At 37.5% G+C, this 21,300-nt stretch overlaps 2 long non-coding RNA genes across 2 annotated transcripts in view; one reads left to right on the forward strand and one right to left on the reverse strand.

Moving 5' to 3' along the window:
• Nucleotides 1–21,300, reverse strand: part of LOC125167922 (uncharacterized) — a 32,641-nt gene that overhangs the window by 9,051 nt on the left and 2,290 nt on the right. The window contains exons 2-3 of the long non-coding RNA XR_007152991.1: nt 15,210–15,281; nt 4,180–4,301 (exon numbers count right to left, since the gene is read on the reverse strand). This is a non-coding gene — a long non-coding RNA (uncharacterized LOC125167922). The remainder of the gene's footprint in view (nt 1–4,179; nt 4,302–15,209; nt 15,282–21,300) is intronic.
• Nucleotides 467–15,304, forward strand: LOC125167917 (uncharacterized). The gene is made up of 4 exons (XR_007152989.1): nt 467–514; nt 2,900–3,234; nt 12,991–13,122; nt 15,228–15,304. It is a non-coding gene; the product is annotated as an uncharacterized LOC125167917 (long non-coding RNA).

A 21,300-nucleotide genomic window follows, 5' to 3' on the forward strand; every position in this document is an offset into this window, starting at 1 on the left:
TCTTGGTTGAAGTTTCATCATCACCCAGTTGAAAAAATAAAGATGAAAGAACCCTTCTCCTTTCAATAAGCAGAGCTGTTCTCAGCAGAAGGTAGCCTGGGGTAGCGGCGACAAGGTGCTGATGGCACTGAGGGCTGTCCTCACCTAGGCCAGCTCTCCTGGAAGTGCGCCGTCGGAATGAGGGTGCGGTGCGCTCCGTGCAGGTGCCAGGTGCAGGCTGCCTCCTTGCCCTCGGAGCTCCAGCTCGGCCGCTCCTAACGCATCTGTCCCAGGCCCGCCCAGACCAGAAGGCTGCAGCCTCTGCCCTCCACCAGCAGCCTCCCACTTGGAAATGAAAAACCAATAGCCTAAGGCCCACCTCCTCCCACTTCCAAACACGTGTAACCACGAGCCTCTGGGATAGTCCTTGCAGATCTGGTGGCACGTGCCAAACGCGTGACGTCATACGTCACGCACAGGGCAGAGCCACGCCAGTTGGAGCCTGGGACAGACATTGGTCTCCAGGCGCAGGAAGGTGGGTCCTGAATTGCGTGTGTGGTATTGTAACACTCAGGACCTCTCAAAGGCCCCGGGATGTGGCGCAGGCTCCGAGGGGTTTTCTTGCCATCTCCTACAACTCATCCCTCAATTTTGGGAGTGCTTCTGGCCCTAGCAACTGAGATTTAAATGCGGACCCAGAGAACTGCGCTCCTAGCTGAAATTGGAGATCCTGTGGACCCAGAGGTTTGGAGTTCAGTCTGTGGAGAAGAGTAAATGGGGCAGAATGTGGGTGGTTGATTTATTTGTGATGAAAACGAAGGCTCAAGAGACAAGGTCCTGCCATATATCATTTTGAGCAAAAGGAATGATGGATTTAGGAAGCCCAAAAATAGTACCAGGGAGCAGAAATATTTAATCCTAAAAGCTAACACCTTTCAATTCTTGTCAATTCAGTGTCCCTTGTTTTTCAGAGGTTTATTCGCCCTCAAACCCTTTCTCCCAAAGTATCAAGTTTTTGTTAAAATTACACCAGCAGTAATTTTGGAAAATATCATCAAAAGTAATGTTGCATAATGTGATGCCAATAAGGGACCCCAGGATTAGAAGTTAAGAGACCTGGGATATTAGTGCCAGGCTTGATGTGGCCACCTGTAGGAACTACATTCCCTTGCCTCAAATTTATTGATCAGTAAAGTAAGGGAGTTGAAACAGAGCTCTTAAATTTTTTTTTGACCTTAGCAAAGGTCAAATTATCACAGATAGTCATGCAAATTTTTGTAACTGTAGTTTTGCCAGGATCAAACCAGATATTAGGAACACTTAGTACAGGGAACAAATCAAGGATAGACTTAGAGCATACTGGCAAGAAAAAAAAAATAGAAAAATTCTTAGTCAAAGCAGTATCTCTAAAATTTAGTTTATTAAATTTTTTTATTAACGTTTTTTATTTATTTTTGAGGGACAGAGAGAGACCGAGCACAAGCAGGGGAGGGGCAGAGAGAGAGAGGGGGACATAGCGTGGGTTCCAGGCTCTGAGTTGTCAGCACAGAGCCAGACACCGGGCTCGAACCCACAAATGGTGAGATAGTGACCTGACCCAAAGTCAGATGTTTAACTGACTGAGCCACCCAGGCAGCCCTAAAATTTAGTTTATCAAACCATTTGGTTTAATGTAATTGAATACAATTCAAAATTGACCCTTATTGGCTTGTATAAAGAGTAAATGCTGTCAGTTCTTTGGTTCTTAAAGAACAGTAGGAAGGTACATATTTAGATCTCCTGTTCCTTAGATCTCACAACCTTTTTTTGTTACTTTGTTACTGACCAAAGTTTTCTCTTCCCTTTGTGGTCTCAGCTTTCTTACTTCCTACTTAGATTTGATTCTGGCCCTGTGCGGGTTTTTTTGTTTTTTTGTTTTTTGTTTTTTTTGGATTTGTGTGTGTGTGTGTGTGTGTGTTAAAGTCCTATCACCAAATCTAAAACTTTTTCAGTCTTCATTCTTTTTGAGTTTTATAAGTATCTGATGCTAGCAATATCCTATACTTCTTAACATAACCTTCTTTTTCTTTCATAAGATAAGTTTGTGTTTTATTTCTGGCTATTCTCTATGTCTTCTCTTCCTCCTTCCTCTCCTTTCTCCACACCCCAAAGTCTTGCACTTCATTCATTTTATCATTAAATTCTGTTTCATGGAAATCACATCTGAATATTGCCTTAAATTATTTTAGAAACTTTATAAATCTCTAACTCTAATACTATTCTTTGTCCAGAGTTTTCCAAATATTTGCTGAACAAAATAATAATAAAATCACCAATTATTGGTGGCATCAATGTAAGCACTTAGTATATTGAATAAATACTATTAAAAATTTTTAATGCAGTATCCTCAGATATGTGATAAATATATGGTATATATAGTACTTATAAGTCTTGATACTATACCCACTGTATATGTACTTCTGGCAAACATTACTGTATTTCACTATGTACTTGTGTATCTTATAATGCTATTATAAATACTATCATTTTGGGGAAAAGAGTTTATAGTTATGAATAATAATAAAAGTAAGACATGAATTATCAGCTCTTGAAAAAATGCCCTGCATCTTTACCATGTGGAAAGCCAATGTTTGTATTACTAGAATAGCAATTCTCAACTTTTTGGTCTCAAAAGCTGTTTACACTCTTACAAATTATTGAGAACCCCCCCCCAAATTTTTGTTTATGTGATTTGTATCTATTGATAATAACTTATTAGAAATTAATGCTGAGAAATTTAGAAAATACTTGTTAATTCATATGGTAGGCAGTCTTTATGAGGGCCCCCAATGATTCTTACCTGGTGGTATTCATGCCTTTGTGTAATCCCCTCCCCTTGAGCATGTGCTGGATTAATTGATTTTTTTTTTTTTTTTTTAAGGATGTGGCCAAAATGATGAGATGCCAATTCAAGATTCGGTTACAGAAAGACTGTGGCTCCTCTCTCTCTCTCTCTTTGAGGGAAGCCAGCTGCCATGTTGTGACTTTCCTGTGGAGAGACCGATATAGCAAGGAACTGATGTGTCTGATCGACAGCAGTGTGGAACTGGGTCCTGCTGACAGCCATGTAAGTGTGCTGAGCAGCTGATCCTGCTCCAGGCAGGCCTTAAGATGACTGCAGCTCTGCGGACACCTTGAATGTAGGCAACTTTGGGAGAGACCTTGAGCCAGAGGAACCCAAAGAAGCTGCACCTGGATTCCTGACACACAGAAATGGTGAGATAAGAAATAAATACTGTGAAGCCACTAAATTTTGGCATGACTTGTGATACAGCAGTATACAACTAATACAGTTTCTTTTAAAATAACAATAACAATCTTTTCATGAAAAATCACTATATTTTTCAAAATAAAACACGTAGTGAGATGAGTGATATTGTTTATGTTTTTACAAATCTCTCACATGTCTAATTTTATGGAAAACATCTGGCTTCTCAAATCTGCCTCTGAATTTAATGTTACAGTACACTATTTTGGTTGATATACATGAGGAAATTTCAGCCTTAGACAGATATGTAGTTGTATAAGGAAGGAGTGTGTTAATACTCTTTGCTGATAAGTGTGGACAGTCTTCTTTGATCCTGTATCAGTATTCAATAGGTGGTAGTTTCCTAAGGGTTAGTTGCAACATAGAAATCATATACTCTGTTACATTTAAATTTATTGGTCTGTTGTGTGCTTTGACTGGATCTTTTATTAATGCATGATTTTGTAGCATCATGCATTGATCATTTGGATAATATTGGTCCTCTGATTTATGTAGACCTTCCATTGACATGTTTCATCATTCAACAATTTCCCGGTATTCCTCTATTCTCCCCTCTCCCCCCCCAAAAAACCCTCTTTGTTAATATTACCACTGCTCTTATCAGAAAAGTCTTTACGTTTGGGGAAGCTATAGTATCATCTATTATTGCATAGCAAATTACTCAAACTTAGCAACTTAGAACAATAAATTTTAACTATTTCACAGTTTCTGTGGGTCAGGAATCCAGAGTGGCTTAGCTGAGTGGTTCCAGTTCAGGGTCTTTCAAAAGGTTGCAATCAAGCTGTTGGCTGGGCTGCAGTCATTTCAAGGCTAAACTGAGAGACAGACTACTTCCAAACTGACTCATGTGCCATTTGGCAGGCTTCAGAGGATCCACTTCCAAGTTTACTCACATGGTTGCTTGCAAGCCTCAGTTCCTTGCCAAGTGAACCTTTCCATAGGCTGCTTGAGTGTTTTCAAGGTGTAGTAGTTGGCTTTCTTCTCCCAGGGCTACCTCACAACCTGACAGCTTGTCCTAGATGAGTGATGAGAGACAGAGAGAGAGAGAATATGAATATAAAAGAGCTCACCTAAGACAGAAGCATAGTCATTTTATAACCTAATCTCAATATGACAGCTCATCACTTCAGCCATATTCTATTTAGTAGAAATGGCTGAGCCCACAATCAATGGTTGGGAAACTAAGCCCTGCCTCTTGAGGAGAACTGGATCAAAGAATATTGGGACATAGCTACATAACCACCACAAGTTGTCAAACTTATGGTGCCAGATGTAAGTTTTCCCAAATTCTAATTTTTGTTCCAAATTTATCATTGGCATTAAACACTGCCACTTGTTTTCCTTGAAATGACAACCTTCTTTCATTTTTTAGAAAATACCCTGGCAAACACTCAATGCTATATAACCATGGTTTCTGTCAGGTGTTCTTTCAAGTGAAAATTATATTCCATGGAAAAAGTCACTAATTCAAGTCACAGACCAGGACAAGTATACTATTAGTTTTTCCTTGAGGCAATCATGTATTTCAGTATGCAGCAGAAGGGCTTTATGCATACTTCCTGTTAACTCACACGCAATATTTAAATGACATATATCCAAGGGTCAATATTTAATAAAATTGATCATTTTTATTGCTTCATCCAAGATATTCTTAGGTAAAATTGCCTTTTTTTTTTTTTTTTTTTGGACAGACTGTAGTGCTCAGGACTTCAAACTGGGAAAACCATTGTAGGAATAGGTAAATCTGGAAAAGCTTCATGGGGAAGGGTGTGTGTTGAGATCAGCTGGAATTACATTTCAATTGACAGAGAGGAAGAAAGGTGGGAAAGGCAAGTAGGCAAAACCAGTGGAGCTGGAATGAAATGGGCACGTTCTATTCAAGAGGAAAGAAAGGGAAGGCTATTTGGGAGCAAGCTGTGGATTAGATATGGGCACCTGTGGAGGGACCCAGCCTAACATCTCCACAAAATAGACTCCACCTGAAGGGGCAGTGTGAGGGAGGAAGGCTGCTAGAAGCCCATGGGCTTCTCAGAATGGTAAACCAGATAGAAGTGCAATAGGAGGTTACCAGTAGGGTTCCATATAGCACAGTCACCTTTGACTATTTGTGGTTCCCGAGGGCACCAAAGCTGGTCACAACCACATAGTTAAGTAAGAGCTTTCCGCCCCCACCCTCCAACCCCCAGCAAAACTCAACTAGGAAAGGAAAGTTTTAAATGGAATGAGATTAGTGTTTGGATTATTACCCCAGACTGGACTCTAGGTACTAAAACTTCATTTATTACATGAGAGCCAGCACAGAACTATAAAATCTACCTGGGGTTTCAAGATAGTGAAGGTGGAGCACAGACAGTTGTAACAGTGCAAATTTGAAGGACAGCTGGAGAAAGGAGATTGTTACTTTCAGCTTGCACACCACTGAGTTCTCCTGTAATAAAGTGGTTGCAATAACTATTGAGCATTTATTTTTGCCAGGCTGAGGTTCAGCTGGGCATGTTTCCATGAATGGACAGGATGTATATATATTTAGGAGAATGGTGTTTTCAGAGTGATTGGAGTCAGGCTAACCTGTGTTCATGTCTCAGCTCTCCTACTTTAAAAAATGGGACACATTGTTAATCTCCTAGACTCTGGGTTTCCTCATCTATAAAATGGAGATAAATAATGCCTATAGTAAAATTAGGTTTCTAGTTTAATAATATCCTAGTTTAAAACAACAACAACAACAACAACAAAACACAGTGGACTAAAATACCCCATGATGTTACTTTTACTGAACTAAAGTTAATGGAGTATATTTAAAGGATCATTCAGTAGCTTGTTCCATTTACAACTGTACTAATAGTTCCATTTCGTGATACCAAGATTCTCTCAAGGGAGAAATTAAGAACACAAAATACTTGCTTTTAGTCCACAGAGTTGACTCTCTACCAACTCTGCCAACAGAGAGAAAAAGAAAAGAAAAGAAAAGAAAACAAAACAAAACCTTCTCTGCAAGAAGTATTAAACATAACTCAAAAAACCCAGGTATTTAAAAATAATTATGGCAAAAATAAAACAGGATAATATACATATATATATTCTCATGTTACCATCAAATTTATGGCAGAGGAACTGAGCCTGATTTGGGGGTTTAGATATATTTTGTTTCATATTTAAGAATAAGTATCTATTCTGGAAGTAATCTTTAAGGGATGGAATACTACTTAGAGACCATTTGCTTACAGATACTTAGAGGCATTAAGTGATTTTTCCCTTATCACCCAGCTGCTGAAGGGCACAAGTGGGATAAGAACCAAGACATTCTGACTCAAAAATGTACTGCTTTTTGGCATATTCTACACTACTATCTACAAATCACTCCCATATCTTTATTTAAATAGAGCAGAACCTCTAGTGAGGAGCAGTCAGCACTTTGCTCTCATCTGTTGCATTTGCTTCATTTATTTCTTTAAAAGTTGCAGTGAAGCCCCATTTGATTTAAATCAGGTGACTTTTTTATTCAGTGAGATTAAGCTATATGTTCAAATGTTACTTTCTATTCTTTTGGAAGAGGAAAATTAAAATTAAGTGTAAATAGGGGGAAACAGCATTTGTTACATAAAAAACAAAGGCCTAAAATCCTCACTTCATATGGAATTCATAAATATATAAACATGCCAACAGGAAAAATATTACCAAAGACAACCATAAAGGATTCCTCCATTTATTTAACAGATATTTTCTTAATTTTTTCCTATATCCTGTACTCTGCTATGGTTTAGGAATGGAATTAACAAGTATTTGTTGACTTCATGTCATATTGCTAAGAAAAGGTTTATTGACAGTAATCCCATTTTGCAAAAATATGTATGTATATATACATCAAAATATCTGGAAGGATATAAAGTGGTTATCAATGGGTAGTCAGATGTGTTTATGTGAAACTTATACAACAATGGACATGGATTTCTTTTGTGATAAAGTTTTATTAAAACGTCTAAAACTTACAGACATAAAATTATTCAATTATTTCACCTATTGTCAAGGGTTTTTTTGTAATAAAAATAAATGTATTTTATTATTTTCTTATCCAATGGAAGATGGGTTCCAACAGAAATGGATTCCTTCCTTTCTTTTATACCACTAAAATCCCACCTTCTCTTTCCTGCCCCCAAGATACCACAGATACATAAACACGCACAGACAGACATGCACACAGAAACACAGACACATGGACACAAGACAGTCTCTCACACAATAGATACACATAAACACACCACACCACAGAAACACACACAGAGATACACAGTCTTACTAAAACTTACTTTTGTAGAAGTGAAAGAGTTTGGCAGAGATCTGCATGTTTTAGTCTTGGAAATAGCATTCATTATTCTCTAAATTGCTCAGTTCTTTTTTTTTTTTTCATTTGCAACCCCTGAATGCAATATTTTTTCATGTTTGCATATTATAAAATGTATAAATTCTTTTAGTGGAAACATAGCCTGTTTAAAGCAGAAATTAGTTTTCCTTTGTGAAATTATATTAGAGAAATTTACTTCACAAGCATTATTACCAGCTGACCTTTAAAGGTTTTAAAGGACTTACTTTTATTTATTTTTATTATTTTTTTAGTTTTTGAGAGAGTGGGAGCATGTGCAGGTGCATGGGGGAGGAGGGGCAGAGGGACAGGGAAAGAGACATATGTAAAGAATAGTCATAGCAGTATTGTTTATGATAGCCCCAAACTGGAAACAATGCATAAATTCATTAACCCTAGAATGGATATATAAATACTGATACATTCATGTATTTGAACTCTATACAGTACTGAAAATAAATGAACTGTTGTCATATGTAACAATATGGGTGAAACTTCTGTAAATACCATTGAACAAAGAAAGCATGACACAACAGAATACACACACCATCAAGTTCTAAAGCAGGCAACTCTATTTTCTAGGATTACACACTTGGGTAGTGTATTGATATTCTCAAGTGAGGCAAGTGAAGATTGTTTAATAAAAGGTGTGGGAAGAGTTTGGGAAAAGCTATAAGGAATGGTACAGTGTCCTAGTGCCAGTAAGAGCAGGAGGCATAACTATCCTTAGATGGGAGGGGGTAAGCGGATTGAACGCAGAGGGAGAGAGTTGCATGAAGAGTTAAGTCTCATAGGAACAGTGACCTTTGGTTGTTGTGATGTTTAATTTTGTATACCAACTGGACTGGGCCATGGTGTCCAGCATTTGTCAAACTTATTCTAGATTTCTGTGAAGGTGTTTTAAAATATGTAATTAACATTTATTAAACACATTTTTAGTACAGTTGACACACAATGTTACATTAGTTTCAGGTGTACAGCATAGTGATTCATCTTCTCTATGTTATGTTATATTCACCACAAGTGTAGTTACCATCCGTCACCATACAACACGATTATAATATCATTGACTATATTCCCTATGCTGTGCCTTTCACTCCCGTGACTCATTCATTCTAGATTAACATTTACATAAGTACATTTTGAGTAAAGCAGATTACCTCCATAATATGGGTAGGCTTCATCCAATCAATTGAAGGCTAATAGAACAGACTGACTTCCCTCAAGCAAGAAGGAATTCTGTCAGCAGTCTTTGGGCTTGAACTGCAACTCTTCCCCAGGTCTCCAGCCTGCTGACCTACCACACAGATTTTTGATTCACTAAACCTCCACAATTGTATGAGCCAATTCTTTAAAATAAATCTCTCTCTCTCTCTCCTTCTCCCTCATATATATGTATGTCATATATACATACATATATATGACATATATATATATATATATATATATATATATATATATGACATTTATGTCAGTTCAGGATGTATAACAGTATTATATATATAAACACACACACACACACACACCACACACACACACACACACACCATGTTGATTCTGTTTCTCTGCCTAACCCTGGTGAACACAGTTAGTAATAAAACCAACCCAGCTAGCCCTTGGGGAGACTCTCCAGGAGAGGAGGCAGGGGAGGAAAATATCCTATTTCATTCCACTCCATCTGATCTCCCTGTTGATAAATGCAAGTGGAAGCCAGAGGCCAATGGAGCTTGTTGATACAGTTCATACAAGCTAGCTTCCCTGTATATAGAGCAGGGTGGAGAAGTGAGAAGAGTGGGCCTGAGCAGGCAAAGAAAGAGTTAAACTTTATAAGGAAAAGCTGGGAAACTGTTACCATAAAATTCAGATTGGTGGTCACCTGTAGAAGTGTGAGAAAGTATCTAGAAGGGATGCATAGGTTGGGGTATTTCCTCACCTGAATGATGGTTAAATGGGTATTTGTTTTATAATTATTCATTAAAACATGTGCTGTTGTATATTTCATAATTTACAATAATAAAAACTTGTATAATACTTGAGTTTTAAGTCCTAACCATTTTCCAGGTAAGCAAGTTTGCAGCATTTAAAATGGTCTGTTGAAAACACTAGAAATTTGCTATAGATAAGCATACAAGTCCTGACAAGTGAAGTAATTAAATAACTCAGGACTAAAAGATATTTTCTTTAAAAAAAAAAAAGTTGCTTTGAGCCAAATGGGGAAGAAAAAATAGTAACTAGAGACTCAGACATGTTTAAATACTGACAGTATTGAATAGCAGAGAGGTAAATGTCGAAGACACCAGAGAAGAAAGGGGAAACAGATGGAGTGCAGTTCCTCCAGTGTCAAAAGGGGAAGCACACACAGCACTACCAGAGGCTGGTATACCAGCCTTAAATAAGATGAGGGAATCTATTGCACAGTAACTGAAGGGCAAAGAAAAGGATGTATGTGGTGACATGTAAATTTGTTGGCTTAGTAGTGGGAAGCTGAGGGTAGTTCCCCATCTGATGCTTCCTTTGTCTTGTCTTTTCTTTTTTCTTTTCTTTTCTTTTCTTTTCTTTTCTTTTCTTTTCTTTTCTTTTCTTTTCTTTTTTCTTTTCTTTTCCTTTCCTTTCCTTTCCTTTCCTTTCCTTTCCTTTCCTTTCCTTTCCTTCCCTTCCCTTCCTTTTCTTCTCTTTTCTTTTTTCTTTTCTTTTCTCTTTCTTTTGAGAGAGAAAGAGCACAAGCAGGGGAGGGGAAGAGGGAGAGGGAGAGAGAGAATCTTAAGCAGGCTCCATGCCCAGTGTGGAGCCCAATTCAAGGCTCAATTTCACGACTGTGAGATCATGACCTGAGCCGAAATCAAGAGTTCAACAGTTAACCGACTGAGCCACCCAGGCACCCCATGATGCTTCCTTTTTCTCTGGGACAGAAAACATTAGGGAAGATAAGGAGGGAGGAGATGTCAAAGTCTGAGACAGAAGACAGTGAGAAGGCTTGAACCACTCTGGAGAATGAGAGCAATAACCATATTTGGCAAGAAATACCCAGTGTTCAATTGAAGTTGGAGACTGTGAATTTGTAGCACCACCAATCTGCATGATGACTTTCTATAGTAAGATTTAGCCATCAAAATATGGGTATAGAAAAAATTAGACAGCTGGATTGATCCGGGGTTGGAGTTTTGGACTTAAGGACTACAGAACAAGGGATGTGAGGCTAAACACAAAGAGATGCACCATGGGATTTCAAATGGATAGGGTGGGAACTAAAGACAGAAGAGGGCTATCAGAGAAGGAGAACATGGAAGGGTCAAGGGTTTGGATATTGTATGAGAGCATGAGCAGGGAGCAACTGAATGATGGAAATGGAAGGATGAAGGTTGCGTGTCCAGGTTGTGGAATATCTGAATGTGTTGTTGTAGGTGTGGAACAGTTGTGGGTAGTGATAATGCCTAGGGACAGGACATTGAAAAGGAGGGATAAAGTGGAGTGGAGGTGAAGGTCACCAAAGAAGAGAGGCTAAGAAGTTGAAAGAGTAACTCATGTGGACATCGACATCATGGAGGATCATGAACATATTTGGAGCAGAGAGAAAAATAGTGAACAATGTATGAAGTGGAGGTTGGTGGTTGAGTGGGAGGTTGCTAAATGACAGCAAGAGGAAAGATAGAAGGAAGTATAGCAAATGGCTCTTTGGATCAGAAGAACAGTTCTTCAGGAGGATAAAGGAGTAATGGTCTGGTTCTCCCCTCTACCCCAATTGGAATTACAGAAGGTAAACTAGAAAAGTTTTGCAGGAAAAATGCATGGGCAAATCTAGGTGACCAGGATACATTATAGCTGGGCCTGTAGCAAGGAGGATATTAGGTTAAAGTGGCTGTAAAATTCAGGAAGAATTCACTCTAGAAATGCCCTAATATTGATTAGCAGGTGGTATTGGTAGTCCCGATTGCCCAGGTTGGCTCTGGAAGATTCTAAGTTTTAGAAGTTTAGAAGATACCAAGTTTTCCCTGATATGAGAATCTAGAAGTAAAGAACACAAGTGCATTTAGTACAGTTGTTTGCATACTTGTTCCATGGGCTATTAGATTCCTTTGAAGCTCTAGGTTAAGAACCATATTTAGAAGATGGCTTTGTAAATGTGGCTGTTGGATGATCTTTGTGGCTAATCCCATCATGTAGATAGACCTTAGTCTCTCCTAAGCCTGAATCTGCCAATCAGAAGACAGAACTGTAGAAGATTGAGCAAGTTTTAAATTGGCACAAATTTCCACTTGCTGGCTTAATTCCAATTAACCATTTATTTATATATGCAAAACATCCTTGGGATCAAAATGACCTATACCTTAGATGCCTAATAAATGCTTGTTGAGAGGCACCTGGGTAGTTCAGTTGGTTGAGTGTCTTACTCTTCATTTTGGATCAGTCTTGATCCGAGGGTCCTGAGATCGAGCCCAGTGTCAGGCTCTGCGCTGGGCGTGGAGCTAGCTTAAGATTCTCTCTTTCTTTCTCTCTCTTTCTCTCTCTCCCCCTCTGCCCCTCTCCCCTGCTCTCTCTCTCTCTTTCTCTCTTAAAAAACAAAACAAAACGTTTGTTCAACTGAAAGGATAATAGTGGGCTTCCCATGTAGACTTCCCTACAGGGAAAAGAAGGTGTTGGCCACATATCATAAGTTTCTGGGCCCTTTAATAGTTACCCTTCTCATTATAAATGAGCAAATCTAGGTTATACACTGGCTTCTTGTGCACTGAGTTAGCACAAACTCATCCATTGAGTAGGATCAGCTCTGGGCACCCTGACAAAATTAAGTTTCTGGACTTGCAAAACTGAGGAATGAGCCCTGGAAAATGTGACTTGACTGAGGCAATGTCATCCTGAGGCCAGCCTGAGCAGCCCAGCTGGCCTCTCCCTGTGACACTTCTAACTCAGTTGTTTAGAACAGCAACTGTATTTACATCATTTTTAGCTCCTGAAATAAAAAGCTTTGAGACCATGACTGAGTTGTAAGCAAAACATCCTTGTAATCACAGTTAATGCAACAGGACTAAGTCATGTATTAGAAATCATAGTGAGTTAATAAAACCCAGTGGCTGAAGGTGTCTCCTAATTCTAGAGTCTAGTGTGGGGAGTTATTAACAGTGTATATAATCTGTGACTGTTCATGGGTAGTGACCTAGTAACAGACTGTTCCATTTAAGGCTATAGCTAGTGAGTACTAAAATGCTTGTAACAAAACAAAACAAAACAAAGCAAACTGCTTTTTTTGTGTGTGTCTGCTTTGTTTTGTTTGTATTCTCTACTTCATTGCTTCTTGTGTTATGGCAGAGTTGCACATTTCTGAGTGTCTCATTCTTCTTGTTCACAGAATCATAAACTTTTCCCACTACTCTGAAGAGTTGGACATAATGACCAGTAAAAACAGGATTTTTGTCGGACATGGCAACCATTCCAATAACAAATACCGATGATCCTTTTGTTTCTGTTCACCTATAAAAAGGTAGTTGCTAACTAACCAGTTCAGTAAAATGTCATGTCTTGCTAGATTTCACTAGAAAGAAGAGTTTTCTTGCCTTTCAGAATTTCATGGGTTCTTATGATTTGCCAATTTGGTAGTAAAGCAAAATATGTGGTGGTGGGGGGGAACATCACAGTATAAATATGCACACCCTTTAATTTTACCTGCTGTTAAGTAATTTAATCTTTATTTTTATACTAAATCAGCAAGAATATACTATGACTGAAAAGACAAAACTTGAGAACTTAAAGCCCTGGGCTTGCAGTGGGGAACTTACGCTGCAGCCTGGATGGGGATTTAGGTGTGGGCGTGGTAAGGGGTATTGCTCAAGTTCCTCTCTTTAGGGGAATATTTCAGTGGAAACTTTGAGAAGATCTAATTGACACCGGGATGAGTCCAAAAGCATCTTTGCTTTGTTTCTGCTACTTACCACTTCACTGAGAAAAGTCTAGACACTTTTGAATGAAGATGCTGAATCTTTTAATGTAGATTGAATTGCTCTTGTCCCACCCTGGTCCTAAAACTGGAAGGAGCTTGTTACACCGAACATCTTGAGAAAGAACACTGGACAAGCCCCTTCATTAGCAGAAATAGTATCGGCCCTGTAGGAGTAGGGGAAAGTTACCAGTTGGGAATGGAGTTTGGATCTGGCTATAGCAGGGAAAGAAACTGGTAGTATAACTGGAAAGATAATAATAACTATGCAAGTCCAGATATTTTAAGTTGAAGATGAGTAGTGAGAATAGCAATAAAAAATAATAATACTGAAGTCTCAGATTAAGATTTAAAACATTGAATGGGCTCTAAAGAGGACCATGGAGATCACTGTCAGTAAGAATATGCCCAGGGGATCTCGGGATAAGGTGAAAAACAAAAGGAAGAGAAAAAAAAAATGTCCTTAAGATAAACTGAAAGTTTTAAATGCCTGAGTTAGGTGATGTTTGAATGCCAAAGGACTATTCCCCAAGGATACAAGCTGTTAACCAGCTGGGCATTTCTTAGAGAAAAAAAAAAAGCTTCTAAGAAAATTTCAATTGTCCACTGTAAAATAGTTTTTCATTGCAGACAAGATTATAGAGTTGGGTGTGAAAAGTAAAAAGCAAGGTGAGAAAAATAAGGATCAGAAGTATTGTATGAGGGCAGAAGTGAGGTGAATTGGTTTGTTCTTGCCATTAAATGAAAAAGGAGGGGGCACCTGGGTGGCTCAGTCAGTTAAGCCTCCAACTCTTGATTTTGGTTCAGGTCATGAGCTTGGGGTTCCTGGGAATGAGTCCCTCATCAGGCTCTGCACCACGGAGCTTGCTTGGGGTTCTCTCTCTCCCTTTATCTCTGCCCCTCCCCCACCAACACTGTGCATGCTCTCTCTGGGTCTCAAAGTAAACATAAAAGAGAAAACAAAAGAGAGAACATTTCAAAGCAGCCTTGTAAAATGCCCAGTTGGGATAATGCCCAATGGATGGTCGTAGCACAGATGCATAGCAGAGATAGCAAGTAGAAGGAATATAAGAGATAGGGAAGACTTACGAGGAAACTACCATTGTAAATGGCACAACTTTTAGTACAGTTAACAGTAGAGCCAGATTATAGTAATATTGAAAAAAATCTATCTTTTCATGTATTTAAGATTTTCACAAAGATCTATCAGCAGAGTATTACACCATTTAAATCTAATATTTATATTAGATATATTTCTGTATAGCTACAAATGGAAATATTCACAAATATTATGCATAAGTAAATGATACAATCAATAATGTTTGATAAAGATACTTGTATATATATTTTTCAAGAACTAAATAACAGAGCAGGCATATTGAAGGCTGAACAACCTGATTTCTTTGAAGTTCAATCCTTTGAAAAATGCTGGTAGCAACAAGCAGTCCTGGTTCAAAGGAACATATGTTCTGGTATTTTTAAGTAACATTTTAACTGGAAAGCAGAACGATTGTTTGAAAAACATGATTGCACACAATGATAGAGGTGGGCGGGTAATATAAATTCAAACAAACAAATGCACATTTTACACCTTCTCTGAAAGAGTTTACGGTAGTTAGATTCTGGATTTTCACCTTGGCTTCTCCAAACAGAATTGACAGCATTGCAGCCTTGTAGTTTAGAAGAAATCCACTAGAAGAAATCCACTAGAAGAAAGAAGTAATAAACTGTCAGCTACTTCTCTGGGAAGAATTACCCAAGTAATAAAATGAATAAAGTCAACTTTTCTCATGACTGACTGTATGGTTACTGACCTTGGCATGTGACTCTGCTTAGGTTATTCTATGTGAAGTACATGCATGCTCTTGTAAAAACAAAAAGATGCTAATCTTGAATTTTATGATTTTTGTGTGAATTTGCAAGCTTTATCTCTCATTAGATAAGTTAATACAATATAAATACATTTTTTACCAGGCAGGTTTCTAGGCACGTAGGTCGACAGTTTATCTGTGTTGCCTCCTCCTATCTCCTCTTTCTTTCCTCTCTCCCCACCTCTCTCACCCCAGCAGTCAGCCCTGATGCCCTATTCAACAGCACAGGACTCCACTATGGTGTTTTCCTAAGCTTGCTCTCTAGAGCACAGCCCTAGCTACCAGATCTGTAGTCTCCAAACTTTTTTTGACTGAGTACCCGATAAGAAAGAATTTTGAACACACTCTCAATATCTTTATAAATTACATGCATATATTCCTGTTAATATATAATGAATACAATAAAACATACAGAAATAAAGATATCAATAGATGAAATAAAGATGAAGGAAATTATATTTTAAATAATTTTAAACTGTATTAACAATAACACAAAATACATTTTCTTTAAAATGTTACTGTTAGAGCTTTTTAGAGAGAACAATAATTCAGTATTTTTCTTAACTCTTAGTTTAACTCTTTGTGATACAGCAATGTAGATGTCTGCTTTTACGTTTTGTTCAAGTTTCTCTGAAAAGATCTCATGAAGATAAATGAATTTGAATGGAAGAACTGCTTCCTTAGCTGTGTTACTAAATTATAATGCTTATTTTTCAGGCCCACTTTTTATGTAAAGATTTTTGTTAATATCTAATGATATTAGATACATACATTTCCAACTTGCCTAATGTTACTCATTTGTTTCTACACTCTAATCAGAAGATGTTGTAAATGTTTATATTTTTAACAAATGGCTTCAAAACCCATGGAAATTTTATTTGGAAAATGTTTAGCTAGGTTAAAAAAGCCTATAATATATGCATTTTTATAGGTTACATGCAATGTTTTCCTTCACAAAAATTACATAATGAAGGAAGTATTTTCATATATCAACACAGTGTAGTGGGTAAGGGCATAGACTCTGGAGCCAGTCTACTAAGTTGGAATCCCAACTCATTGTTTGTATAACTGTGGGCAAGTTACTTAGCCTCTTTCTGTGCCTCAATTTTCTCTCCTGTAAATTAGGATAGTAAGACATGTACTCAACAGGGCGGATATTAAATATTAATAAGTAGTAAATAAGTCAATAATAGTAAAACACTTACTATCTTATTTGACATATAGTAAGTATACTCAAGTATATAAAGGATTAAGGGGAGAATTCTCATGCCCTGAAGTTAAGAGTGTAATAATTAAAATGATTTTTGAAATCAGTTGGGTATTATCTATTAAAGTTGGACATACACATACCCTGTGACGTAGCATACCCACTATATTTAATAAGAGTGATCCTTGAGGCTTTGTTTGTAATAGGCAAAAACTACAAATAACCCACATATGCATCTACAATGGGATGGAAAAGTAAATGGTTGTGTATATATCCATTGGATGTTATTCAGCAATAAAAATGAATGAAAGGAATAAACCACAGCTACATTCACATGAATGAATCTGACAAATGATGATGATCATAAGAATCAAGACACAAAAGAGTATATACAGTGTGATGCCACTTATAAAAAGTTCAAAAAGAAGCAAAATTAAAATGTTTGCTTAGGGATGCACATGTAGTAAAACTATATAGAAAAATAAATAATCATCACAAAAGTCAGGTGATGATTATCTCTAAGGAAGAAAAGATAACTGTAACTGAGGGGTGGGGGGGAAGGGGGTGGGCACCAGGTGTGTGTGTGTGTGTGTGTGTGTGTGTGTGTGTGTGTCTGCACATGCCTGTACCCTTGCATGAATGTTGATAATACCCTATTTTCTGACTTGGGAGATGTTTAGGAAAGTTTATTTTATAATTATTAATTTGTGATGATTTTTATGCAATTTTCTGTGTACAGGTGTTATACTTCACAATGAAGAAAAAATTTTAAAAACTCTCTACAAGTCTCATTTGCACAAAACTAACTGTATTGTTAACATCTTATAGTGCTGTGTATTCTGGCCCCAACTTCTTTGCTGGAATAACTTCCTATAAAATGTACCTGCTCTCATATAACCTTAGCTTGGAATCCTCCCCTTCATTTTTTTAAAAAGTTTTAGTCAAAACAATGAATCCATCGATGATTACACTACACAAGTTTTGTATAAAACAGTTTTTATTTTTACAAATTCAACTATTATTTAAAACATCATTTCAAGATGTAGTTAAGAAAGAATATCTTCTCTACTATAGTTTTTCTTTCGTGGCTCACACACAAAAAATGTCATTTTAAAATGTATTTCATTATCAAAACATAGTGTAGTAAATACCACACTGAAACAGAATCTATCATAACAGAATCTATCCACCATAACGTGAGACATATTAAAAACATCTGTGCTTTCAGTTTAACTTTATGGTAAACTTCCCACATTGTGTAACTTGTTCCAATACTTGTGTCTTTGGGTCTTTAGCAGTGTTTCATATGCATATTCTCAAGGTATTCACTGTCAAAGAAATGAAGTTGTTTTTTTCCATTTGTGTTCCATGTATAATTTCAGGGATTTTCATCTTGGCAAGAAAAAAACTATTTTCCCTATCGTATGTTGCTTTTTGACATTCATTGTTATGAAAGCTCAGACAAAGCTTTTTAGCATTTGTAATATATGAATTTTCTTTAAAGTATTGGCTTGAATAGTACATTACTCAATATGCTGGAGATGCCGAGTTTTGCCTTCATGTTTGCGTAGTTTTTAAATGGCTAGCTAATTGTAATCAGTTCAGAATATCATTATCTATTAACTATGATACACACCGGGTGAAGTCAGTTAGCAAAAGTATATGTAAGTTCATACTTAAAACAAATGTTCTTATTATTTCAATGATTATGGCCAACTTGTCAGATCCGATTAAGTCATTCATTTTTTACTTTGCAATGTGGCTTCCAAAGGACATCAGAAATGTCAACGCAGCCAACTGTGTTTGCTTATTCTTGCATTATTAACACTATCTCCATTGGTCCATGCTGTAACAGTTCATTTAAATATCCTACATAAATCCACTTAGTGAGACAGAAACTGCAACATGTGGCAATATGTTGAAAGCGAACAATGGAGAGAGCCCTCCCCTTCTGTTCTGTGTGCTGCTGTGCTCCCACCCTCTCCCCAGAGCACCCCAGGTGCCTGTCCACCTATGGACCATGTGGGGGTGCTGCTGCCAGTCCTCACATTCAATATTATTAAAGCTTGACTTCTTTCCCTTTATTTTGATAAAAGTATATGTGTTTGTACATAGAAGTCCAAATACTTTATTCTCAAATTTCAGGTTCAGGTTCATCCTCTGTACCCCACTTTAGAGACCCTTGCTCTAGACAGCCTTAAAATTTTATTCCTCTTAATGTTAGAAATACCCTCTTTTTACTGAAAATAAACTTGAAACTCTAATATATTCTTTCAGGGGCTCCTGGGTGGTTCAGTCGGTTGAGCGTCCAACTCTTGGTTTTGGCTCAAGTCATGATCTGTGCGCTCGCTCTCTCTCTCTCTCTCTCAAAATAAATAAACTGAAAAAAACAACAACATAAAATTAGATGACAATAACACTGCTCTGATTGACTATGAGATGGGAGAAGGTGGTGCTCAGACCTCTCTAGGTATCTTTCTCCCCCACCTCCTCAGATGGAAAACTAGTTCCTTTGAAACACAGTTGGAAAAATCTTAATGCCAAGCCTAATTCTTCAGACCTACCCGTAGTAACACTTGCTTCCTCTCTAGTCATTAAGGAATCAGCATATTTTTCAAAGACTGGTATATTAATATTCATGATCTGGGTACCAGTAATAACTCTCTGAGTTACCTCACACATACTTTAACGCTTTTATGTGGCTACATTGTATCTGGAGATAAAAGCATCTATTAGAATGAATAGAAAATGGTGGCATTTCCACTGCAAAAATAGGGAAGCATGTTGTTTGGGTGGGAGGTGCTTGCTTGTGTGTTCCCCATGACCTTGAGACTGGAGGACTAATGATAATCCAATTTGTTATACCCCAGTAAAAGTAAATTTTTAATTAAATGCTACTGAGGGAAACTACAAATATATAAACGAAATAAAAATTGTAAATAAGAGGAAAATAATTATTAAAAAAAGTAGCCTTAAGATAATTATAAAAAGAATCTTTACGATATCAAGAAATAGACCATCTGTGATCTCGTATTAGCCAAGATAAGTAACACTAGCTGCTATAATAATTGACCCTAAAATGTTTGGCTTAACTCAATAAAGATCTATTTTCTCACTCATGTCTCAGTACAATGCATGCTGTGAAGCAGCTCTGCTCTAACCATTCATTCAGGAACCCAATCTTCCTCCATGCAGCAGACCAACAGATTCAAACAATGGCTTCAACATTGACCTGGCTTCACCCAGTTAGTAGAGAGGGATAAAAGAGAATAGAGAAGGCACACTTTTCTTAACAGCTCAGTAGGGATTATATTCTGCTACTCAGAATTAATGATATGGCCTTATCTACATGTAAAAGCTTTGGAAAATGTAGTTCAGCTATGGGTCCTGGAAAAGAAGATGGGTTTGGTAAGCATCTAGCTGAGCTCTCTGGTATATACAGAGGGACCCCTAATCTATAGTTAGTATTCCCAGGTCTGACTTTTGAAATCTCTTGGAAAGCCTCTACCACTCTCTTTTTTGTCTGCTGTAATAAAGGAATCTGCACACCAGTGTTAATTTCAGCTCTGTTTCCTGAACAAACCATGATCTTCCATGTCTCTACACCTTTGCATGTGATTTTCATATAATGTCTGTCTATTCCTTCTAAAACTCTCTCCCTTCCCACCTCCCTCCTCTTCATATTAGCAATTCCTTCTCATCTGTTAGGACCCAAGCCACTGTTTACTTCCTCTGTGAACTTTTCTCTGGTGACACACAGGCACGGTCTCTTCTTAATGTTCACTGAATTTTAACCTTGTACTTTGTACCTACCTCTGCTGCTGAATGCATAAGCTTGTATTATAATTATTTAAGCAACCAGTATGTTTTCAAAGGATTGGGTGCATTAATATTCACAATGTAGCGACCATTAATTATAGACTTGGTTTCTCAAGGGTAACACCTGAGTCTTATGTATCTTCGTATCTCCCATGCTACCTACCATGGGCCTGGCTCCCATACTCAATAATGGAGGAGACAATGCATGCTTCTTCCTGCCACTTCCCAATCCCCACCCCCCTTTTTTGTATTGTGACAAAATATAAAAATATAACATGAAATTTACCATCTTCACCATTTTAAAGTATACATTACAGTGGTGTTAACTATATGCACCTTGTTTGCATTAGATCTCCAGAGTTTTTTTCATCTTGCAAAACTGAAACTCTCCTTGTTGAACAACTCTATTTCCTCCTACCCTCAGCCCCTGGTAACCACCATTCTACTTTCTGTTTCTAAGAGTCTGACTACCTTAGATACCGGACATAAATGGAATAATGCAGTAGTTGTCTTTCTGTGACTGGCTTATTTCATTTAGCATAACATCCTCAAGATTCATTCATATTGTAACAGATGACAGGATTTCCTTCTTTTTTAATCCCAAATAATATTTCATTGCAGGTACATACCACAATTTCTTTCTGCATTCATCCATTCTAGTGTCTTTGTTTTTGACCTGTGGTTACCAGAAGGGATTGACAAAATATATTTTCTATGGACCCAAGAGAAAAGGTGATCCTATACTCTTAGATATTTCAGGATGGTTTAGGTTCTAAAGACAAAGGGATATTATACTTAGTGCAAGGGAAACTAGATTTAAAAAAAAAA

This window comes from Prionailurus viverrinus, chromosome A1 (genome assembly GCF_022837055.1).
Source record: "Prionailurus viverrinus isolate Anna chromosome A1, UM_Priviv_1.0, whole genome shotgun sequence".
Taxonomy (NCBI): Eukaryota; Metazoa; Chordata; class Mammalia; order Carnivora; family Felidae; genus Prionailurus; species Prionailurus viverrinus.